This window comes from Dromaius novaehollandiae, chromosome 14 (assembly GCF_036370855.1).
Source record: "Dromaius novaehollandiae isolate bDroNov1 chromosome 14, bDroNov1.hap1, whole genome shotgun sequence".
NCBI classification, from domain to species: domain Eukaryota; kingdom Metazoa; phylum Chordata; class Aves; order Casuariiformes; family Dromaiidae; genus Dromaius; species Dromaius novaehollandiae.
In genome coordinates this window covers 16,176,322-16,197,146 of record NC_088111.1, presented here as the reverse complement: position 1 = coordinate 16,197,146, position 20,825 = coordinate 16,176,322, and the positions used below count along the sequence as shown (strand labels likewise).

Here is a 20,825-nt window from a genome sequence, read left to right as displayed (position 1 = left end):
CTACTCACAAGAAGGGTTGAAAATACGTACCCATATGTATTACCTCTTTATAGTAGCTTTTCTGCTTCTGACATTCCTGTCAAGTGTTAATATTAGGTTCATGAAAAGAACTTAGAACTATAGGCTTTTTTTGCATTAATAAGTAATATTAAATTAGTTGGCTAAATATTGCTGCCTTGACAGAAATTCAGAAAGTCTGTAAAGGATGCAAAAACTGATTGCAACTTGAATAAACATGCTGGCCTGAGATCCCATGAGGGGATCTTTAATGAGAAGGCAACTGTAAGGAAATGAAGCATTTTTGTAGAGTGTATTAGCATTGGAAGTGTCTTTAAATGTATATGTGTTTAAATAATATTGAAAATTAAAAGAAGTATATTTTTGAAAAGAATGTTCCAATACCCTGCCCATTACTCTAGGCTTTGGGGGCATGGGGAGGAGGAAAGAAAGGGACGTTGTGGGAAGAAATGACCAAAAGAGTGACACCACGTGGAGAGGAAGGAGGCAGGTGAATCTAAAATATATACTTCCAGAGATCACACTGTAATGTTGGATGGATAAAGGAGCCTTGGCTTTTTCTGTTTGTTTTTAGGAGAGTTTTCTGTGTGTGCACTTTCTGAGAAGTGTAAAATGGGAGGCTGATGATACCAAAGTAAAAACTTATAATCTTCCTGTTCTGTACAGGTGATGTGATAAGAGCATATGGAAACCTCTCAGACCAGCCTGGGTGTCCTTTCATGGTTTATCATATATCCAAGATCTCTGTAGCATTAGGTAGACAAACTGGAATTTTGCTATGGGGCAGTTTTGATGCAGAGGCTTTATAGGAAGGTTGTATGTGACTGCATAGGAAATCTCAGGGCATGAGAGTTCCTCCCATTACATCATGTAGATTTTCTTACCTCCAATTCCATGTGAAATGTCTGTCTATGAATTTTCTTTGTAACATGAAATAAAAATATATTGGAGCTATGAGAGCAGAGCTGGCATTTCACCACTCTGTGCTTTAGACCTTTGCAGCGTTTAGGAAGCTTGCTAAGCTTAACATATCAACGCTCTGGTGCTGGCATATTTAAATTAGAGTGCTTTTGTCTTTAATAATGCAAGCATATTTGCATCTCTTGATTTTGGGAAACTGATTAACATGTAGTCTTGCTTCTATTAAAGTTCTTGCAATAATCATCATTATGAACACTGCTGCAGGCGGTCTGATCCTGACTTTTTTTTCCAGGAAAAAAGGCATGTATCAGGAAACTCTTCAACAGCATGACAGCAAAGGAATGCAGAATGGTCATACAGCTTGTCCTGCTTTTATGATCGTTCTCCCTAACTATAATTTATCCTGATAAGAGAGATTTCCAAAATATTTGAGGCAAAAATCTCTTTTACTCAAGCTTTGGGAGTAAGAAAGAAACTCCTGTGTGATTAAAAGTTTCGTAAAGGCCTTCCATGTCTGATTGGATGAATGAATTTCAATTTTCTCTCTTCAGCTGATTTTAGTTCTGCTGGTTGTTCTTTCTGTTTTTTAATTTGATAAATGGTGCCAATGTTTTCTTAATGTAGTAGTTTTAGATGGCTATTCATGCTTAGTTTATTCATCAATGTATATAAAATGTAAGGTGGATGCTCATATATACGTTATTGCATTCAGTGATTAAACAGCACTGTAGAAAATCAGGCAGAGCATTCAAGTTACGAAGGTCCATCATTAAACTCACTTTTTACAACTTCATTTCCTTGGAGATGTATGCATTTAGATATAGACTTTAATTATGTGATCCCAAGCTGCTGATTGGTTCTCCCCGCAGAACTGTTGCCTCCCTTAGAGCTCTGAATGAACAGTCCTTAGTGAGCAACTGTTCAGTAGAGTGGCTTATCTTTATTGTGGCAAGCATGATTAATTGCGTATTACTTCTGTTTTAAAGACAGAATTATGTCCATGTGACCTGTTCTTTTCAATACTGGAGTGTCATAAGACTTCACAAACGATTAATTAGTTTTCATTCAGCCAATAACATGACTTGTTGTAGGGTTTTTTCCTATTTTACAGAGCATTAAGACAGACAGAGATAAGTGTAAAGTCAAATTATATGTTGATTTAGGGTACAATATTGAGAAACTTTTTGTATTGCATTTTTTCAGAATATTTAGTGGATAAGAACGCGGCTGTTCAAATGAGGGTTTCTGATGCTTTCACGTTGTGTCTATGACTGCCAGGTGTATCTGTAAATCAGGCTTTAGGATGTCTATTCAGACATTTGGAAAATGAATGTGTGAAACCTGCATGTGTAAGAAGCACAATGTTCATAGGATCATAATAGCAGATTTTCTGGAACAGGCTAAAACATGAGCCGTTCTTTCTGTACCAGCTTTCACCATCCTCATTCTGTGCGTGTTTCATTCCCATTGTGTGCAGCGAGTACAACACAGGCCCTGTGGAAAAATATAATGTGATCATCACATATCTTCGGTCATAAGTCACAAACACAAGCAAACTGAACTAAGATCATGCAGACAGTCTTGAGTACGGTATACTAACTTTTGAATGGTTGACTTTAATTTTTTTTTCTTTTTACTATAGGCTTCTGTGTGCAGGTTTTCAGTTGTTTATTGTTATTCTTTTTAAAAAAATCTTGAAAAAAATCTTACTGATTCTACAGTGCGGCAGCTATATTACTAAAGACGAAAACTTGAGATCATCTTAGAGATGCTATGCTAGAAGAATTGTCGTCTTCAGTAAGCTATCAGCTTCTGTTTGTAGTAGCAAAATTGAAGCTAGGGATTTCAGGTGTGTCTGCTGAGGGAAGAATTAAGGCTAATGTAAAAAAGGAGTTTGCTCTTGTAATGAGGGCAGTCAAGCATTGGAACAGGTTGCCCAGAGAGGCTGTGCATTTTCCATCCTTGAAGGTTTTTAAGCAGCTGAATAAAGCTGTGAGCAACCTCGTCGGATCTTGCAGCTGACACTGCTTTGAGCAGGAGATTGGGTTAGAGACTTCTTAAGGTTTCTTCCAACCTGATTTGTCCTATGATCTGCATTTTCCCCCAAGCAGATCTCTTTAACCTTTTATACTTCTGTCCCAGATCTGTTCTTCCCATATAGCCTGTCTGCCTGTCCTCAGTCCATTCCTGTTGCGAGGAAAGCTTACAATCCTTGTCCCGTAGCCAGTCATCCTGCCACCTTACCTTATCTCCAATACTTTCAACCTAAATTTCTGTTCTTACTGTCTGCCTGAAGCCTATTTCTAATCTGTTCATATTAATCTGCTTATCCCTCTCCTTGCACTCCTGTTCACATCCCTTCACCATCCCAGTTCATTTATTTCCCTACTACTATGGATTAGGCAGCTTCCTATATTTCATCCTTTTAAGAAAACCTTCTGCTCCTTGACCAAATTGTCCCAAAAGAGCACACATTGGCACACCAAATGGAACTCTTGTCACAAGACCATCTTTTGTCATATTTCAACTTTCTAATTCAAATCTTTGGTGTAGGGCTCTTCAGTTAAGTCTATAATGTAGATTAGTAGGATAAACTGACTGAAGTCCACTGGGTAAATTTTTTTTTTTTTTTTTTTTTTTTTTGAGATCTGTCTCCAAAAGACCAACTGAATGGTAACAGACTCTTCAGGATGCACAGAATATCACGTGGCTGGGAGCCAGGCAAAATTTTGTTTAACAGGCCTCTTATTAGATAGATACTTTTTATTTTTACATACCTATATATATACACACACACACATATTAAAAAAAAATGCTGATATATACTACTGTGCTATATATTTACTGCTATAAACTGCTATGGTCCCTGGTTTGAGAAAGTACTTGAAACTGTGCTCAGACATCCTTTGTTAATAAATGTGTAATTAATAAATATTGGTCTCACTGGGATATTACTTCAGAAAATGCCTGGAAAAGAATTATTTTTCATATAGATACTTCAGGGAGATTCATTTTAAATATCAAGATTTAACTTGTTTTTCTACGTATGATACAAAGCATTGATTGTCACTATAATCAAACAAAGGTTTTATCAGGTCTCGTGACTACTTTCACCTATAACCTTCCAAGTAAACAAGGCAAGTGTTAGAGTAAATTGACTTTCTGCACTTGAGTAGGCATTATATTCATTGATATCTCCAGAGTCATCTGGACAGTGTGTGAGATAAAGGCTCTTCTTGACCACACTTCATTATAAAGTGGCTTTATGAGACTAATGACTTTGAAAGGCACTTGTTTATAGCATACTACATTACATACTACATACAAATATACATTACATTTAAAGATTTTTGACAGCGAATCAGTGAATAGCCTAAAACACATAATGAATTGCATTTTTTGTTTTCAAGTGTTTAGTTTTAATCTTTTTTGAAGTCTTTTCGTGCCTGTTTATTCCTGTTTACTGCAGATAAACTTTCAGTCTTGGTTTTAACTTTTACAGAAATGTGAAGTACAGAGCTGTTAATTACTGTGTATCTGTATCAGCTTAGTTGTTTCAAACTAGTAAATAAAAGTCTTAAGCATGCCTTTCTTGTCGGAGAGCTTTTCATGCTTTTACTTGAGAGTGCTACAGCAGTTCTTTCATCTTAAAAAAGTATGTTTTAAACATACCTGTGTTTATCAGCTCCTACATCCGCAATACAGTTTCATATCTGAATGACACTGCCTAAGTTGAGAATATAATTATTCAGTCATACAGCAATGGGTCGTTATCAGTTTTTCCTCAGGTTGATAATGTGGGAACAGAATCACAAAAGTCGTGTCCATTGTTTTCCTTAATCAACAAATCCAATCCCGAATTTGGTTGAGGGTAAAAATACACATTTATAGATTGAAAGTCATGAGCAGAACTTGGCTGTAGTCTATTCAATAATTACTGAGGTTATTGCATACAACAGTGTTAATATTGCATTGCTGCTTGTGGATGTTACTTTTCATTTCACCTACTGAAATCTATATTTGTGTGAAATGTCACTCTACTTTGTGGAAAGAATATAATTCAGCCCCTTCTAATGCCAGACTTCTGAACACTACAGCGGTGTCACACTAACTTGACTCAGGTGGGTGACTGCCAAAGGATGATGATTTCTTATGTCATCTGGGAAAGATTAGAGCCAATCTCCCATCCCCCCCCCTTTTTTTTTTAAATCAGATAGAATCAGATTTTCATGTAATGAAGGCAGAAAGCCTTTACTTAACAGTCAGTTATTTCAATCTCGGTTAAAAATAATATTCTTGTCAGAAAGTATTTAATGCAAATAGTCCTGTTAGTTGAACCCGTTGGTTTGTAAACTAAACACCTGTCTTATATCGTTATTACCAGTAAGTGTTTTAAGATCGTGAATCCAGCTAAGCAAGGCATAAATCTCTACAAGATCCGGGTCCCACACTGTAATTATTCAAATGTGGTAAAGCTTTCTGCTGGGCTGGCTGTCAGTTAAACCGTACCTGTTAGCCTGTGATACCCCAGCCTATGATACATGTTAACTTGTGTTTTCTTAATGCCAGATACCATGGATGATGTTTCTTAAGAGTGTGGATTTATTCAGACAGATAAAATGGTATACAGTTCCACTGAAAAGTTTTCGTTGCTATTTCACGTACAAATAACTGTCCGGGTCTGGGTAACCAAACCTTGAAAGCAACAACAAGAAATTCCAGCAAACGTGTGAATGTGATTCTGTGCCTCGGCACTCCAATTTCCACTACTCAGAGACTTATATAGGTGATCAGAGGCACTTTTTTTTTTTTTTTTTTTTTTTTTAACAGGACAAGATCTTAAAATACTCTTAGGCCAGATTATACATAGGATATTGTACATTTGGCTCTTGATATGGCAGCTGTGCAATAAGATGCGAAAGAGTGAGTCAGGAAAGTACTACCAGCCAACCATGAACAGAATCATATAGCATATAGATATGTGAAAAACCTCTAAAGTAGCAAATACCTTATTGGTGTTTGAATATTTGCCTGTATACATTCTGAAAAAAAATTAGTATACAATATAAATAGGTGTGTGGGGGGGACTGCATTGTGATATTTCAAATCTGTCACTTAAAAATATGGTGATAAATGGCCATATACAGAGCCTTTTCTAGGCTGAGCCCTAATGGTACCTAAAAGTGTAATGATTAAGGAATAACTCAAAACATGACATTTTCTGTTTATTTTATCACTTTAAAACGTATGAAGCTTTCTTGTTGTCTTCCCTATAGCCAAGAGTCTGAATAGATATTTGCAGTTATATATTAAAATATTTAATTTCTCAACTTATAAATCATCATAAAAAGGTAACAGCTTTATAAAAGCAAAATCAATACAAATTGCATATGCCTCGTGGGATAGGTTTCATAAACTGTTTTTCCTTTGTAATAACATAAATATCTATGCATATTAAGCAACTTCTTTTGCAATTCAGTATGACTTTTTCAGATATAGAATATATCTTCTCCTCAGTATGTAATTTTGATTCCCGTTTGTGCTAATGGTATTTGTGCTCATGAATAAAGACTTGAAAAATATAATAAAGAGATAAAATTTGCTGAAGTGATTTGCTGAAGAAGTTTTGTGTTCAGATTTCAAAGGTCTTTATTTTCAAAGGTCTTTATATTACAGTACTTGCTTGCAACCAATATTTTAGGAAGCGCCTGAAAAACTTTTATAGTGCTCTTACAGAGGAATAATAGCGATTTCAATACCAGCAGAAAAAATACACTTCGGGTACTTGTCAAAAAACAAGTTTCAAGGACTCAGTCTGCAGAAAACTACCCTGTTTAACATATTGCCTGAAATATTTACAAATTAATTTCCTAACACAGAGAATGTGAATGAATTCAGTAGATTTGGCCTATCTTTTCTGTCATTTAGTTTACAGTATAACTTTGCTCCAGTTAAATCTGCATTTGTACAATTTAACTGAGATTTCTTGAGGTCATTAATTTGCGTGCAAAGTTTCCACATTTTTAAATTACACAATGAATTGAGCTGCCCATTAATCATAAGATGAAGAGCCACCACACAGTGTGACAACAAGGCTATGCATCTTAGTCAAGAATTTTACACCAGTCGAAGTGGCTAGAGTAAAATAATTTCAGAAGATGAAACACGGAGGGCTCTAACCTTATTAAAACACGTCAGTAAATAATAGTTCTTTGCTACAGGTTTAATTTCCAAAATTTCTGAAGTATTTAGTTAAATACTTATGGGAATAATCGTAAATGATATATAACCATTGTTACTTTGGTTAATAAAAATGGTAATACGTGTGCAAAGCTGAACTGTCTTCAATGGCATAACCTAATTGCTTCATGGAAAACACAATAATAAAGCAAAAAGAAAATTCTAGATATATGTAATTTCAGCTTAAACTTCCTTTGGAATGAAAATTACTGGCTGGTTGTATGGCCGACTTTAAAACAAGGGCAGGAAAAGCTAATGCGATCTTACTGTACTTTTTACTCGGAGTAATTAAACCAGAGTGGAAGATTGCACAAAGCTTGTGTGTGTGAACCAGTTTATAGAATTGAATAGAAACAATAAAAGCATACTAGTTCTCCTCTGATAAATATGCACCTCTTAGAAAAGAGAGGCTTGGACTGTAGCCTGATGTAATCGTTTCTTATCAAAATCTTTGAGTGTGGCTATGGTTATCCTGGTGTCTTAGACCAGAGATGTCCAGCCAAGAAATGGAACTAGAAGTTTGTCTCCTGAATGTTTTCCTGTTTTTTCCTGGTGGCAAAGCAGTTTGTTCTCTAGGCTAATGTGCGATTTGCAGTGAATCTTAGCCTTTGGTTCTGGAGAAAAATCAGAACAGGTATCTAAAAAGAAAATGTTGCAGACATTAAAGCAAGGAAAGTTCTTGGTTGCTTCAACACTATCCTTCCTAATATTGCTGCTGGTCTGTCAGTAAGGAGTATTTTTGTTCTTTGGTTCTTTTACCTTCTCTGGAGCTTCTCTGTGTGGTGAGAAGCTGAACTGAGGAGATGAGCAGAAAGATCATAGCAGGGAATCAAACTCTACCTGTGGTGTTGATCACTGCTTGAGAGGGTAAATTTGTCTGCGTTAGGCTTTGTACCGGTGGTGTTGTATTTGGTCCTAAAGATAAATCATTTATAATTAGGTTAGGTGTCTTTAATTTACACTGCAGTCTACAGGGCATTTAGATGAGCAGTGATAGAGTGGATTTAATCTCTTTGAGAAGCCTACTTTCATTCTGCTCATTTCAACAATTCTCTCTCTGTGGCACAAGGGATAATTGTAAATTCAGCCCTAAAATATATCCATTTGCAAATAAAAACACAGTGTTTCTCTGGTATTGTTAATTGTATATCTGTTTTGTTAGCCTGTGTGTTTAGATGATAAATACCAAGTTTATAACAGCCTTGTATGTCACTGCTCAGTATTTCTTTTGCATTTCTTGTAGGTGACCTCTGATTGTGTCTGATCCTAAACACTAGAGAAAAGCCCTGTAAGTGCGATATGAGTAATGGGATAGAGTGGAACCACTGGGGTCCTTTCTCTTTTCCCCTCATTAATCCAAAACGTTGGGGGCGGGGGGGGCAAAAACTAAAAATGACATGTGATTGACTAGAACAAATTAATACAAACTTGACCAATATTCATTTGAAACGTGTAGGAGAATGGCACTACGTAATAGAGTATGGGAAACCCCCAAATGTTAGCAACATCAGATCAGATGTTCAAGCTGTTTCTGAAACTGTTATTAGTTTGAGCGTACACAATTTTCTCTCAACTCTTCTGTAATGATTATTCATATGGTGGGTGAATGAAGGCAAAATCATGGCGTGGCTACAACTGTCCTCATCTCCCCTGGAATACCTTGTGGCGTGCTAGATAATTGCATTCAGAACTAGAAATAATTTGTGGAATCAGGATACAGGTTCATCTTTGAGGATCATGTTTGAATTTAAAGAAAAGAGCATTTTAGAAATAAGCAGAACCGAATGTTGTTCTTCATTAATTAGCTACATTTTTTTTCCCTGTTTTTATTTGGTTTCATAAGGAGACTAAGCACATGTGATTGCACCGCCTGACCTGCTGGTTGTCCTCTCTATTCACTCACTGGAGTTTGAAGCTGGAATATAAGCCTGTGTGAAACCCTCTCTGTGTCTTTTCTACACCACCACCCCCCACCCCCGACAAACTTTTGCTCTGTTAACTTTGCCGCAAGATAGTTATGACCATGGTATTCATTTTAATTCACGTTAAATGTCTGTAAATGTACTTACAAGTAATGCGGCTCTTCAAACATGGACAGAGCACGTTTTTTGCTCGTTTAGCAGTGTGCTTACGTGGTATCTGGAAATAACGTAGTGAAGAGCGTTAATTGAAAGAACTCTCAGAATTTTCTAAATAATTTGCAAATAGGAAACAAAAAAAGGAAAATGTATTTAATTAAAAACAGTTGCATTAAATGCTGTACTTCAGAGAATCTAATTCAGGTCTCTACAGAAGTTGTTTTGCTTTTTTTTTGGTTTTTTGTTTTTCATACAGGATGAAAATATAGCATGCGTGAAACATAGAGAATGCAGATGTCAAGTTACATAGAAAATAGTAGCAAGTGAAACAAAAACCCATTTTAAAGTCCCAAGACAAAGTCATAATCCTGCTTAATAGACCCATTTCCTCTAGACAGTCCATAAAAGAGAAAAGGGGATGATTTCATATTTATTTTGTATCTTAACAGTTTCTCATAAATACAGCCTATGGACGATAACGTTTTATTAGCAAATGTTTATTTTTAAATATTGAAATGTACCTACCCTCCGTCGGTCAGGAAGGCTTGTTCTGCGCCTGTCTGCGCCGCTGGGCCTCCAGGGGAAGGAATGGCAGGGGCCGATTCTGAGCAGAGGTGCCCGTCCTTGAACCTAGAAACTGCCGAACTTCCCAACCTCATAAACAGGCCTGTCGGATACTAAAGCCTTCCTTCCGCCCTCAGAGCGGTAAGGCTTGCCCCGGCTGCCTGGGAGGTGAGTCCCCTCCCGTGTGGGGGCTGTGCATGCCCAGGCAACGCTGTCCTGAGAAATCCCTGCCGGGCCCCTTGCCACTGGTCCCTGGCTGCCCGCGGGGCGGCACGGCCACGGAGCTGCCGCTGCGCTGTGGGTGCCTGCGTCCGTCGTGGCTGGTAGCGGTCCCAGAACGCAAACCCGGTTCGGTCTGTTTGAGAGCCCTCAAGCAGTTCAGCGGTTTTATGTTGCCTCGCAAGACTGATAAAGTGCTTTACAAAAATGGTCCTGGAAGTTCTGGAGAATGTTCTGCTGGCATATAACCGTAGGGGAGTCTGACTGCGACGCTGGCCCTGCTTCAAGGGTGTACGTGTGCGTGCGGGGGTGCTGGACTAGATCACCTGCGAAGGTCTCTTCCAGTCTAAGTTATTCTGTGGTTCTGCACAGGGCCTTCTGAGCAGCGTGCGTGCGTCGTGTCCCGCCTGGATTGCATAAAGCCCTTTGCATCTGGAGCTACGCATTTCTCTCTCCATACAATTTCCAGTAGTGCAAAGCTGTCCTCTTGTCAGCCGTTTTACTTTAAATGTGTTTTTCTTCTTTTATAAGTAAGCTTTTCTTCTTTTCACCATGAGCACTATGATTCAGCCTCAGAAATCTGCACTTGTATAAGCTGTTGTGTTGCATATCTCTTCCCCCCCCCCCCCTTTTTCTTAAATGATGGCTAAATGTGCTTGGAAGAGTGCTACTGATTGATGACTGCATATTGGTTTTAGAAATCACATGTTTAAAGCTTAGTAGCTTCCTTTGTTTATGTAAGACATTCATTTTTACTGTGCATTCCTGATTCCTGAAAAGGTATCTTACTCAGCTATCACTAATGCGTCCCCAAGTAACTTGAAATTACGTTATATTAGGCAGAATAGTATATTGACTGAGTTAAAATTTAACTCTTACAGACTTTATTGCATAGTGTAATTTAATGTTAGTTGTTTATAGATGCCAAAGCTCTGAGTGTCTAAATCTAAACATATAGAGCACATTGCTAATGCAGTACCCTTTTCCAGAGTTTGCAATCTGTTAATAGTTTTTCTGATTTATTGCCATATTTCTCATAATATTTTGGTTCTTAACCATTTAATTCATTGTGTTTAGTGGGAATTGTTGTTCACTTTAATAAAAACTGACTGCCTATGCATTATATATTGATGGCAAATGAAAGTCATTCGGTACATTTTTAAGAAAATGTTTTTTATTCATCTCACTGCTTTGCAAATAATTAGAAAATTAACAGTACGGCTATATATCATTTCTGCTGGGATGCGTTAGTATTTTAACTGCCTTGCAAAAAAGGGAAAAGGATCTTTATTTTTTTTCCCCCGTAATTAAAAATACAACCACTGTTTGTCATGGAACTCACTGTGCAAGGCGGGTCATTCTGCCATTGCAATGATGAAAATGTGAAGTCTCCTTTTCTTTCAAGAGAAAAAAGCCAATAAAGCATCTTGTTATGGCAGTGTCAGTTTCTATTCCAATTCGCAATAAATAGACCTCTTAAAAAGTCAGTACTGCATCTAGCAGTAGGGGGGTCCAGTCCGACGGTCAGAAGTGCCTTCAAACAGTGAGGCAAAGTAGATCTGCCACTTAAAATTTGTGCCTAATAGGTTTACCTCAGACTCTTAAGAACAGAATGCAAAGGAAGTGGACAAGGAGAATAACACACGGCAAAATGCTAAATATTATTTTGACAAACAAATGCCTTAGATGCGTGATGCTCATCTATGTGCCACAAGAGAACGCGATGCAAGAGATCCCTGATCCAGCAGAAACAGCTGGTTCTGGAACTGGGAGCGTCCGGGCAGCACTGTGCCTGCGCTAGGGAGCTGTGGGGAGAGGTAGGGCTATCTAGCTCAGCTGCAGTGTCATGTTAACTGAACAATTCCTTGTTTGAGACATTAACTACTGTCTCCTCATGGTGCTGTTTTCTGTCTAGAGGATACACTGGTTTGGTCAGAGCTATTTTGTGGATCTCCCTGTGCTATGATTCTTGGCAAAATGTGGGTAATGCTCCAAATCTGTTTTTGTTTTTCAGTGGTTCAGAGTGATCATTCCAGCTAGAGATGGGTCATTACTGACCTTACTGTCATTAATAGGTTAGCAGCACTACCAGTGTAAAATAAGTACATAATAACTAAAGTTTTAAAAATGACTGAATATACTCCTGGAATGGAGAAATATTTTAAAAAAGAAAAAAGGGGGTGGGGAAGAGAGATTCCCATGACAAATGTTAGTCATCTTGCTCCATTCTGTCCTGGAAGCTGCTGAGATATTCTGAAACACAGTGCTGCAAGAGAACTAGAATAATCCAAAATATGTAAATACACTGTACTGTTTTTTTGCTGCTTGTTCCCAAATTCAGTTCATATTTGTGTAGTCTGGCTGTGGCAGACCCTGCAGAGTTGCAGTGTACTTTCACACTTACATCACTATCAAAACAACTAGGTGTGGCTAATAAAGAGATTGATCTCAAATGTGTTCCCCCCTCTCCCCTAAACAAGTAATGCTGATTATATGCAAATACCTATTCTGATGGCTTCATTTAGTGTTGTATCATATATGTTCATGGCACAACCTGACTTCCAAACTTTCTTGCTAGTCTAATTTTGTACAGTTTTATACAGTCTATGGCCCTAGCAATATATGTGTGTGTGTGTGTGTGTATATATGTATGTATAGGCATAGGCGTAATGTAATAGGTTTTGTTTTGTTTTACTATTTGGGTGGTAAATTTAGGTATAAGTAGTACATCACAGGTTCAAAGAGGTCTTAGAAAGCTTTATAAGGTTAAAATACTCAAATAAAAATACTCAAAAGGAAGTTAAAATTTCTGAGTATTCTTTCCAATACTGAGCACTGGAAAATGCAGTAAATAAACAAGAAAATTATACTCTTTCTGAAATAACATCACTTGTTTCAAACACTTTCCTGTCTTCACAAGCCATGAACAGAATGTTTGTACCTGTAGGAAGTGTCGTAAGAACAGCTACGCATTTACAGTTTAACAGAAAGTTGAATTTGGATCTGTGGCTGTAATAATGCGATAAAGTTACTCAGTTTCCTCAAGGATCCGGAAAGCTTATGTCCTACATGCAGTAGTGAATTTTACCTGTAAGGAGTTGGAAAATGTTATCAAATAATTATAGCTACAGGGTCACATAGTAGACTAAAAAAAGAAAAATTTGATTTGCGAGCACATAGATAAAATTTTGGTGAAATGTTAACAGGATAGTGATAGATGTTGTAAATAATTATATATACAAAGCTGGTTAAATATGTCTATTGAAAGTACTTAAATCAGAAAGTGAGCATACAAATTGAATATAAGCAATACACAGAAAGTATTTAAGATTGGATCTTCTTTTTATCTGGTTTGTTCTGTATACTTCTCTAACTTGAGTCCATGTAAGGCATAAAACCCACAGCTCTTGTCTGCCAGTTCTTTCATCTGTCACAAGACTATAGGAACTTAAAGGGCAAAGGGTTCAGTTTTTAGTCAGAAAATACAGACGAAAACCATTCAATATTGTTCAAAGCCTCCTTTCTTCAATATTGGTTCTGGAGACAAACTGCTACATCTGTATTAAATGCCATTGATTACATTGACTTTCACTTGATGAGGACTGATCACTGATGATTTGCATGGGCATATAACAGGATTAAGCCCTAACTTTAATTTATACATATATATACACACACACACACGTGTAGGGTCCTGATTTCTTCTGCAGATATATTTACTACTATTGCTAGTATGTTTATGTTTATATATTTAATACTATAGCTAGTATTGCTAGTAAGGAAATCATTGCTTTAGCTAAGCATTTATCTCTCAACTGTGCATACTGTGCTATGACATTGCACTACATTTAGCTGAAAAAGGAGACTTCACAATAGACGACTTGAATTAACTTGTTTATGTTTACTTAACATAAAAAATGAAGCATATTAATGTATTTTTAGTTCAAAAAATTAATAAAAGGATGGGGCTTTTATAACAATCTTCAGTTTGGTTTAGCAGTGTCTTTGTTGAGGTGAGAAGTTTATCCTGTTTACTGTTAGCAAACCCAGCTATTATGGGTAAATAAATTGTGTGAAGAACCTCATAGCTTTGAAATGTTGAAGTAGTTTTGAGTGATTTCTCAGGTACCTCATTTGTAGACAGACAATTAGTCTGATTTGGAGATTTAAGCTTATAGGTCATGTATCATTGCTGTCATCAGTAATGACATTTGTTTGTCGTCTGGTTAAAGGCTCTTCAGGTTAAACCTTCTGACCTATCCATTTAATACAGTACTGAAATTCTGATGCAGTGATCATTAGATGAAAAGGTTTCCTTTATAAAATAAACAACTAGCTGCTGCTGCTCTGAGTGGTAAGGCAGTTGTACAATCTTTTAACTAGTTTTTAGTTTGGATTTTTTTCTAGTTTACTTAAATATTATAACATTAAAAAAAATTCTGTAAACCTCAACTTGAACATGGTTCATGAAACAATATAAAAGATTTCGCATGGGTCACTTTATTATAAGTCATATAAGCCAAGTTTCTGCTGCTGCCAAGAACGTCTTTTGAAAGGCAGGATGGGTGTAAGTATGAATATAATTGTGATTTTGATAACATCGCAGCCAGAGCAAAGTCAGTGACATATAGTTGACCTTAAAAATATGAGTGATCCAGTCAGTGTACAAGTTCTTTCCTTTCGGGTCTTGTGGTCAGTTGGGGTTTCACAAGTGGATGAAACAAAGAAAAAACTCTGTCTGTCCTCCCTTCATATGCATGAGACTGATTACTTTAATTTAACTCTGGGAAAAGTTATGCCCTATTCCCTCTTCAATTTGCACCCTATGGTCAGCAAATTGTGGCCTTGTAGCTACGAGGATCTGATATCCTTCTAATTAACTTCACAGTAATATGCTAATTGTGAAAGTACACATTTCATTCGTTTAGAAAACTGGAGGCATACTTATGTTCATGGTTTTAACTGCTTGTGAACTCATCCTGGAAGTTCTCCGAGTGTGAAGTGGCTATGTATTTCCCAGAGGACCAGATTAATGCATAGCATTTTTTCACTAAAATATACATGGGGATTTAGCTCATTAGGGTTTATGCAAGTTGGTATGGCTGTTCAGCATCTTTGGTGGAAATTAATTGCTCCTAGGTATATAGCAATAGGGATGAAATGAGTATTTAACTTTATTTTTTTAAAATTTAAAGGTCTCCTATCTGCATGAAATTATATTGTCCCTGTGTATGTTCCACTAAATTGACCATTGTAAGTCTACTGAGTAAGGTGAGGCTACTACAAGTATAAATCGAGGCAGGTGACGGAAGGGGGGGGGAAAAAGTGGCAGAGTTGTAATTGAGAAAACTCTAGTTTCGGATTGATATGATGGAAGCTGATTTTGGACTGTAGAAGGTGTATTGGTTTTGCATGAACAGGAAAACATGCTGCAGCTTGGGGAATTGATGCTTAAACTATATTTTCAATCTGAAAGATGAGAAATACGGAATGACATGGTCATATAGAACCACTTTGGATGGCTGTTGTGGGTTTTATTCTACTTGTATATGGTATGTTTATCATTATTGCTACCACTTTTCCTCTTCTGAGGTTTCTTCCTGATGCTGCTTTGCTTCTGTGGCTTTAATGGACAATAGCCAGCTGTAACACCGTTATGCACGTTTTTGCAGTCAGTGCACAATTTTTATCTGAAAATATGATGGAATGTTAGAAGACAGGCTTTTGTCTTGTAAAAGCTTGCTTCTTAACATCTGGGTATCAGTACTTTCAGGTGAATTCGTACCACTGTTAGGAGTAACCCTTGAAACTTCTGCTCTTTGGTAAGTGTTTCAGCTTTGGACATAGCATTCTACTGGAACAGTAATGCTCGTGGAGCTCTGTTTTCTCTTGTTCTTGTGCTGTGGTTTTTATGTGTGTGTCCCAATCCACAGTTTGCAACTCCTGAGGGGAGAAGACCACCCTTTTCAGTACACAAGGAAGTAATCTGCACTAGATATCATATGTGCTAACACATGAAGGAAAGCCCACCTAAACTGTTAGTGTCGTGAGGCAGTTGTGACAATATGAGTTACAAGCTGATGTCTGGTTTGATTCTGAAGCAACAGTTTTGCATAGTCTCTCACAAAGAGCATTGATCTAAGTCAAAGATCGTAAGCAAGGGAAAACAAATGCACTTTATGTTTTCAAATACTGAAAATACATATGTATTTTGAATAAACAGGTGTCCCAAGAGTTTCCAAAGCTCTTTAAGGCATGGGAACTATCTCCATGTCTCTTACATTATCAAGTTCTTAACATAGGAATTTTTCAGCCTGGCATTATGGTTGTTGCTGAGGTATGTGTGTTTTCAGTCTTCTCTTTCTCATTTTATGGGTGTTTTAATGAAGTCTAACTTCTTTTGTCTACCAAAACTCTCCTAGTACATTGTTTTCGTTACTCTAGTCTTCCCAGGTCACTTTGATCCTCTCTTTATGGCTGAATTTACAATGAAGAAATTAATGAAAAGCCTATCAACATAAGGTATTTTCTAAGTTTTTTGTTGTTTTCAACTTACTTTAAAAGATCTTTGGAGACTTTGATTTGGCCTATATCTATCCGGAAGCTTCAATGCTCTGTAGATAACATTTGAAAAACCTTTTTTTTGTGCTAATCCAATCCCTCTTTAGAGGAGGTCTTCATTCAGGCCTTTCCCCCCCACCCCCACCCCTCCTCCTCCTTCCCACTTTCTTGGAAAAATAGAGTGATCCAGTTAAAGTCTCAGGAAATGTGACATCACTAAGGAATCAGCATCGTGCTTTGTTTCACTGTTGTTGCTTTCAGGTATCTCAATAATATATTTTTCTAATCATAGTAAATAGGTCTACCTCTTGAATGGTCAGAAAGTATGGGAGAAAAGAAATACCAAAGCAGTACAACACATAAGCATCACACAGCCACACCTTGTAAGTAGTCATCTTCCACTGGTAAATCACCACTTGTTATTACTGTGAAGAACTACAAGGTGACTGATGCATCAGCATGTCTGTAAAACTATGAAAGCTGCTCGAAAAAATCACCTGCAAAGTTCTCTTTTATGTAAATTTAGTATAACATTATTTAAAATCTCTACTGTAAATTATCATACTTCCACCAGATTTGTTGTCCCATTGTTGTCCCTACTACTACACACAACAGAAGAAATACTGCAAAGAAAGAGACTATACCACACAGCCTGCATGTTATTTTGCTCGGGATCGTTCTTATTTTAATAATGATGTCTACTGGAAATTTAGTATGCTGCAAGAATAGCTTCATGTGAAATCTTGTGAATTTGGAATATTAATGTAAGATAAATTACTTTTAAATTGAATTTCTAGAATGCAATTGATTGTGCTTGCCTGGGATGAATAAGGAATTATTCACACTGTTATCTAAAACTTAGATATGCTGCTTCTGAGCAAGTCAGAGAATTATTTAGGAATATTTCTGATAAAGTGCAGTGTATTTCACATTGCCTTCGATTATTTGAGAAACAGAAAAGCAATGTTTTGGTAAAGCATATCTTTAAAATGATCTTTTATAGGTAAGGTAAAGCCTGAATTTTCAATTTATAATAAGCAGAAGTATCAAAAACTTTCCATCTTCATCTCTGAGACCATTTTCTTCTTGAAATTCTTGCATACCTTTATGAGACTTTTTTTTCTTTGTTGCAGGTTGTTGCTTCTTTCCATGGCAAGTATGGACTTAAAATTGTTATATTACTTAGAACGCTGTACCACTGCATATTATTGACCAGCGTTTCGCAATGGTCACGAAAGCAAAAGGTTCATATAGACATGAAAATAGATAGACTGCTTGGCTTTATTCTGACGTTCAACTCGCTTAACTGTAGTAGCTTTTCTCCATTTATCCATGGCAAAATCATTCTTTCTAATCTGCAGCTGCAGGAGTCCTTGGTAGCAGGTAAAATCTGTTCAGGAGGGGCAAGGACAGTGGAAGGTCTCTTAATTAGCTTGTAATTCACAGTGAAAATACATCATTTATTAGCCGTGAGTAACTTGTAACCTGATGTGGTTTTATTCACTTGAATAAATAATTTTACTTTCATTGCAAAGGAATCCTCTTCACCACTCTCTAAGTGCCAAAGTTAACAATGAATATCTTGTTTATGAAGCAGAAATTTGCTTTTTTTATCTAATGAATGAAGAAAGAAACTCAAATGAATGCAATAAATATGATTTTCTGAAAGGAGCAACTCAGCTGGATTTGGTTTAAAAAGAGCAATAGCAGGCATAAGTCATGTGTCATTATAGGAGAGAACTGGCGACAGTGTTATTCATTATGTGGTTTCAGAGTGCCCTAAATTGGAGTATAAGATTATTGGAATGTGGATGATTTCCCCGGATTACTGCTTAATAGTGACTAAAGGGCCCACATTACTCATATTTGCAGTGAAAATAGTGCCAAAAACCAGCAGTAGTTGACTGGAATGAAATGTGGAGCCCTGAGGGCATTAGCTTGAGATGCAGCTTAATTGTGTGTCTCTTGCTTAATACAAATGTCCCAGAGTCTCTGAGGCTGGGGTGCTTTCAGCACTTGCAAATTGATCCAAGTTTCCCAAGTATTTACTGCTTTCTTCTTCATTGCTTTCTAGAGAAATTGTAATTATTACTTTGCAGACTAAAGATAGGTTTCCCTGTTTCTGACTGTTTATCATTACCAAATACTGTATTTTTTTGGCTTCTTGCCAGCTTTTATTCTCTTTATCTGCTTAATATTCCAAAATGACATGGTTGGAACAGGTTTAGGGGCTGAAATTTCATGAATGGATTCTTCCTTTTACACCTCTAGACAAATGGGCACGGAAGAATGACCCTCCTGGGTACAGCGTCCTTTCCGCTGTACTGCACCTGGTGTGTTGGCTGCTCTTGTAAATGAGATGCAAGTGTTCTGCATTACTGAAAGTCTGCTTTTAAACAAAATCAGCTAAGGGTTCTGAGCAGATTCACTATAGTACTTTTAAGAAGACTTTATGACAGTGAAATTTCTTACTTTTAGAGGCATGTGTTAGCCCTACTTGGATAATTCTTTGCCAAATTGATCAGCGAGTATTCATAGAATGATGCTCATAGAAGAACTAGGTTAGAAACAACCTGAAATTTACAGAAATTTGGCACAAGATCTATCATGTAGTATTTCTTCTCATGGAATTTAGAATTTATGTGCTTCTGACAAATATCCCATGAGGTAAAGCAAGAATAACTGCAGTACCGTGAAAGAAAATGCTTTTGTTGTATGAAGGTGCTGGACTGAAGCTCAGAAGAATGGGGTTTAGTTCGGTGCTATGTTGCTTGCCTGGTACGCCAAACTCGGGACATTTAACCTTTGTGCTTCTATTCTGTTCTCATAAAATGGAAACAAAAGTACCTTCTTTCTGCCTATTTAGAATGTAAGGTGTTAGTAGCAAAGCCTAGTTTTTACGTGGAAAGGATCAATAGTAACTGATGGAAACAAGAGCTAAATATGTCTGCAAACTACACTAAACTTCATCTTATGAACTTCACCGATCCCTGAGTATTACACACCTTAATGTTGTTCTTGCTGCTCTGTTTTTGAAAGAGGAGGTTAGTTGTGAGGACTTTTAATTGTTATTATTTCCTTTAACTGAAAAGATTAAATAGATGTTTTATAGAGCTCAGCAACATTTCCAATAAACCTTTATAGCTTTTGTAGATCAGTCCATGTTTTCTTAATATTTGTTAGAAACATTGTTGCCTGAATCCAAACACTGAAATAAAGTTATTACGTTACATTAATTGCAAATATCTACCATTTAGAAATTACTTTTGCAGTTCATATTTCTGCAATACACTGGAATATTAACTTTGCTACAAGAAGCATGATGCAGGGGATTCACTGAAGTGTTACACAATTAATTCAAAGGATGAATATCAGTAAAGGTGTCTGACTTTTATAGTGGTGATTTGATGTGATCATTTTTTTTAATAGATAGGAGAAACAACAAAATGAAGAACAAAATTGATCTCCAAAAAATTTGGAAACAAGATGTTTCTAGAAGGAGAAAACATTTATGTAAATTACAAATGACACTGAGGAACAGAAAGAAATTCCTTTTTATAATAGTTTTTAATGCAAGCACACATGAATGATCACATAATCTAGGAGTTTTTGTGATCGTTATTTCATATCTCGTAAATTTTCAGTTCAGTTATTAGCAGATGAAAACTACATTCCAGTGCACTGTGTAAAACACTATTGAAGTGATTGTATTCCTTCCACTTCCATGTAGCAAAAATGCATTTTATTTTCCAGGCTGATGTTTTTTCACCTGTATATTCTAATATTATTCTTCTACCTTCTGGGGAAAAAAAAGGACATCGCTTATCTTGCATGTTATGTTTTTCCTGAACTAAAAATACTTGCGCTGTACCAGATTAGCCTGTGAACAACTGGGAAAATCTTGTAGGTCTTCAGTAGCTTTAGCTAGATATGCAAGCTCTGTCAAACCAAACCTCGTAATTTCAATACCTGCCTTACAGGAGGTGTTCAGGGGAGCACCACTCCCCCCCACCCCCGGACCTTTTAGGTTAGGCTAGGTGGTTGCGATAGGCTTTTACTGGCCTTGGCATCGCTGGGTCTGACTCCCTCCCTTCAGTTGGTGCTTTCGTTGCCTCTGGGGAACGTTGCATTGCTCCGAGCATGCCGAGAACACCTGCGGCAGTGTATTAAGACCGTGTTGATCAAAGTACACGCTCCATATGTCCAGCTGTCTCAGGGAGGAAT

The 20,825-nt window shown here is 37.0% G+C and overlaps 1 protein-coding gene and 1 long non-coding RNA gene across 15 annotated transcripts in view; one reads left to right on the top strand and one right to left on the bottom strand.

Annotated features, from left to right (window-relative positions):
• RBFOX1 (RNA binding fox-1 homolog 1) overlaps window positions 1-20,825 on the top strand; it is a 1,256,643-nt gene that overhangs the window by 697,896 nt on the left and 537,922 nt on the right. The window lies entirely within an intron of this gene.
• On the bottom strand, window positions 1,893-9,986 carry LOC135329890 (uncharacterized). The gene is made up of 3 exons (XR_010391523.1): window positions 9,783-9,986; window positions 9,249-9,318; window positions 1,893-2,433 (listed from the first exon to the last, which is right to left on the bottom strand). It is a non-coding gene; the product is annotated as an uncharacterized LOC135329890 (long non-coding RNA).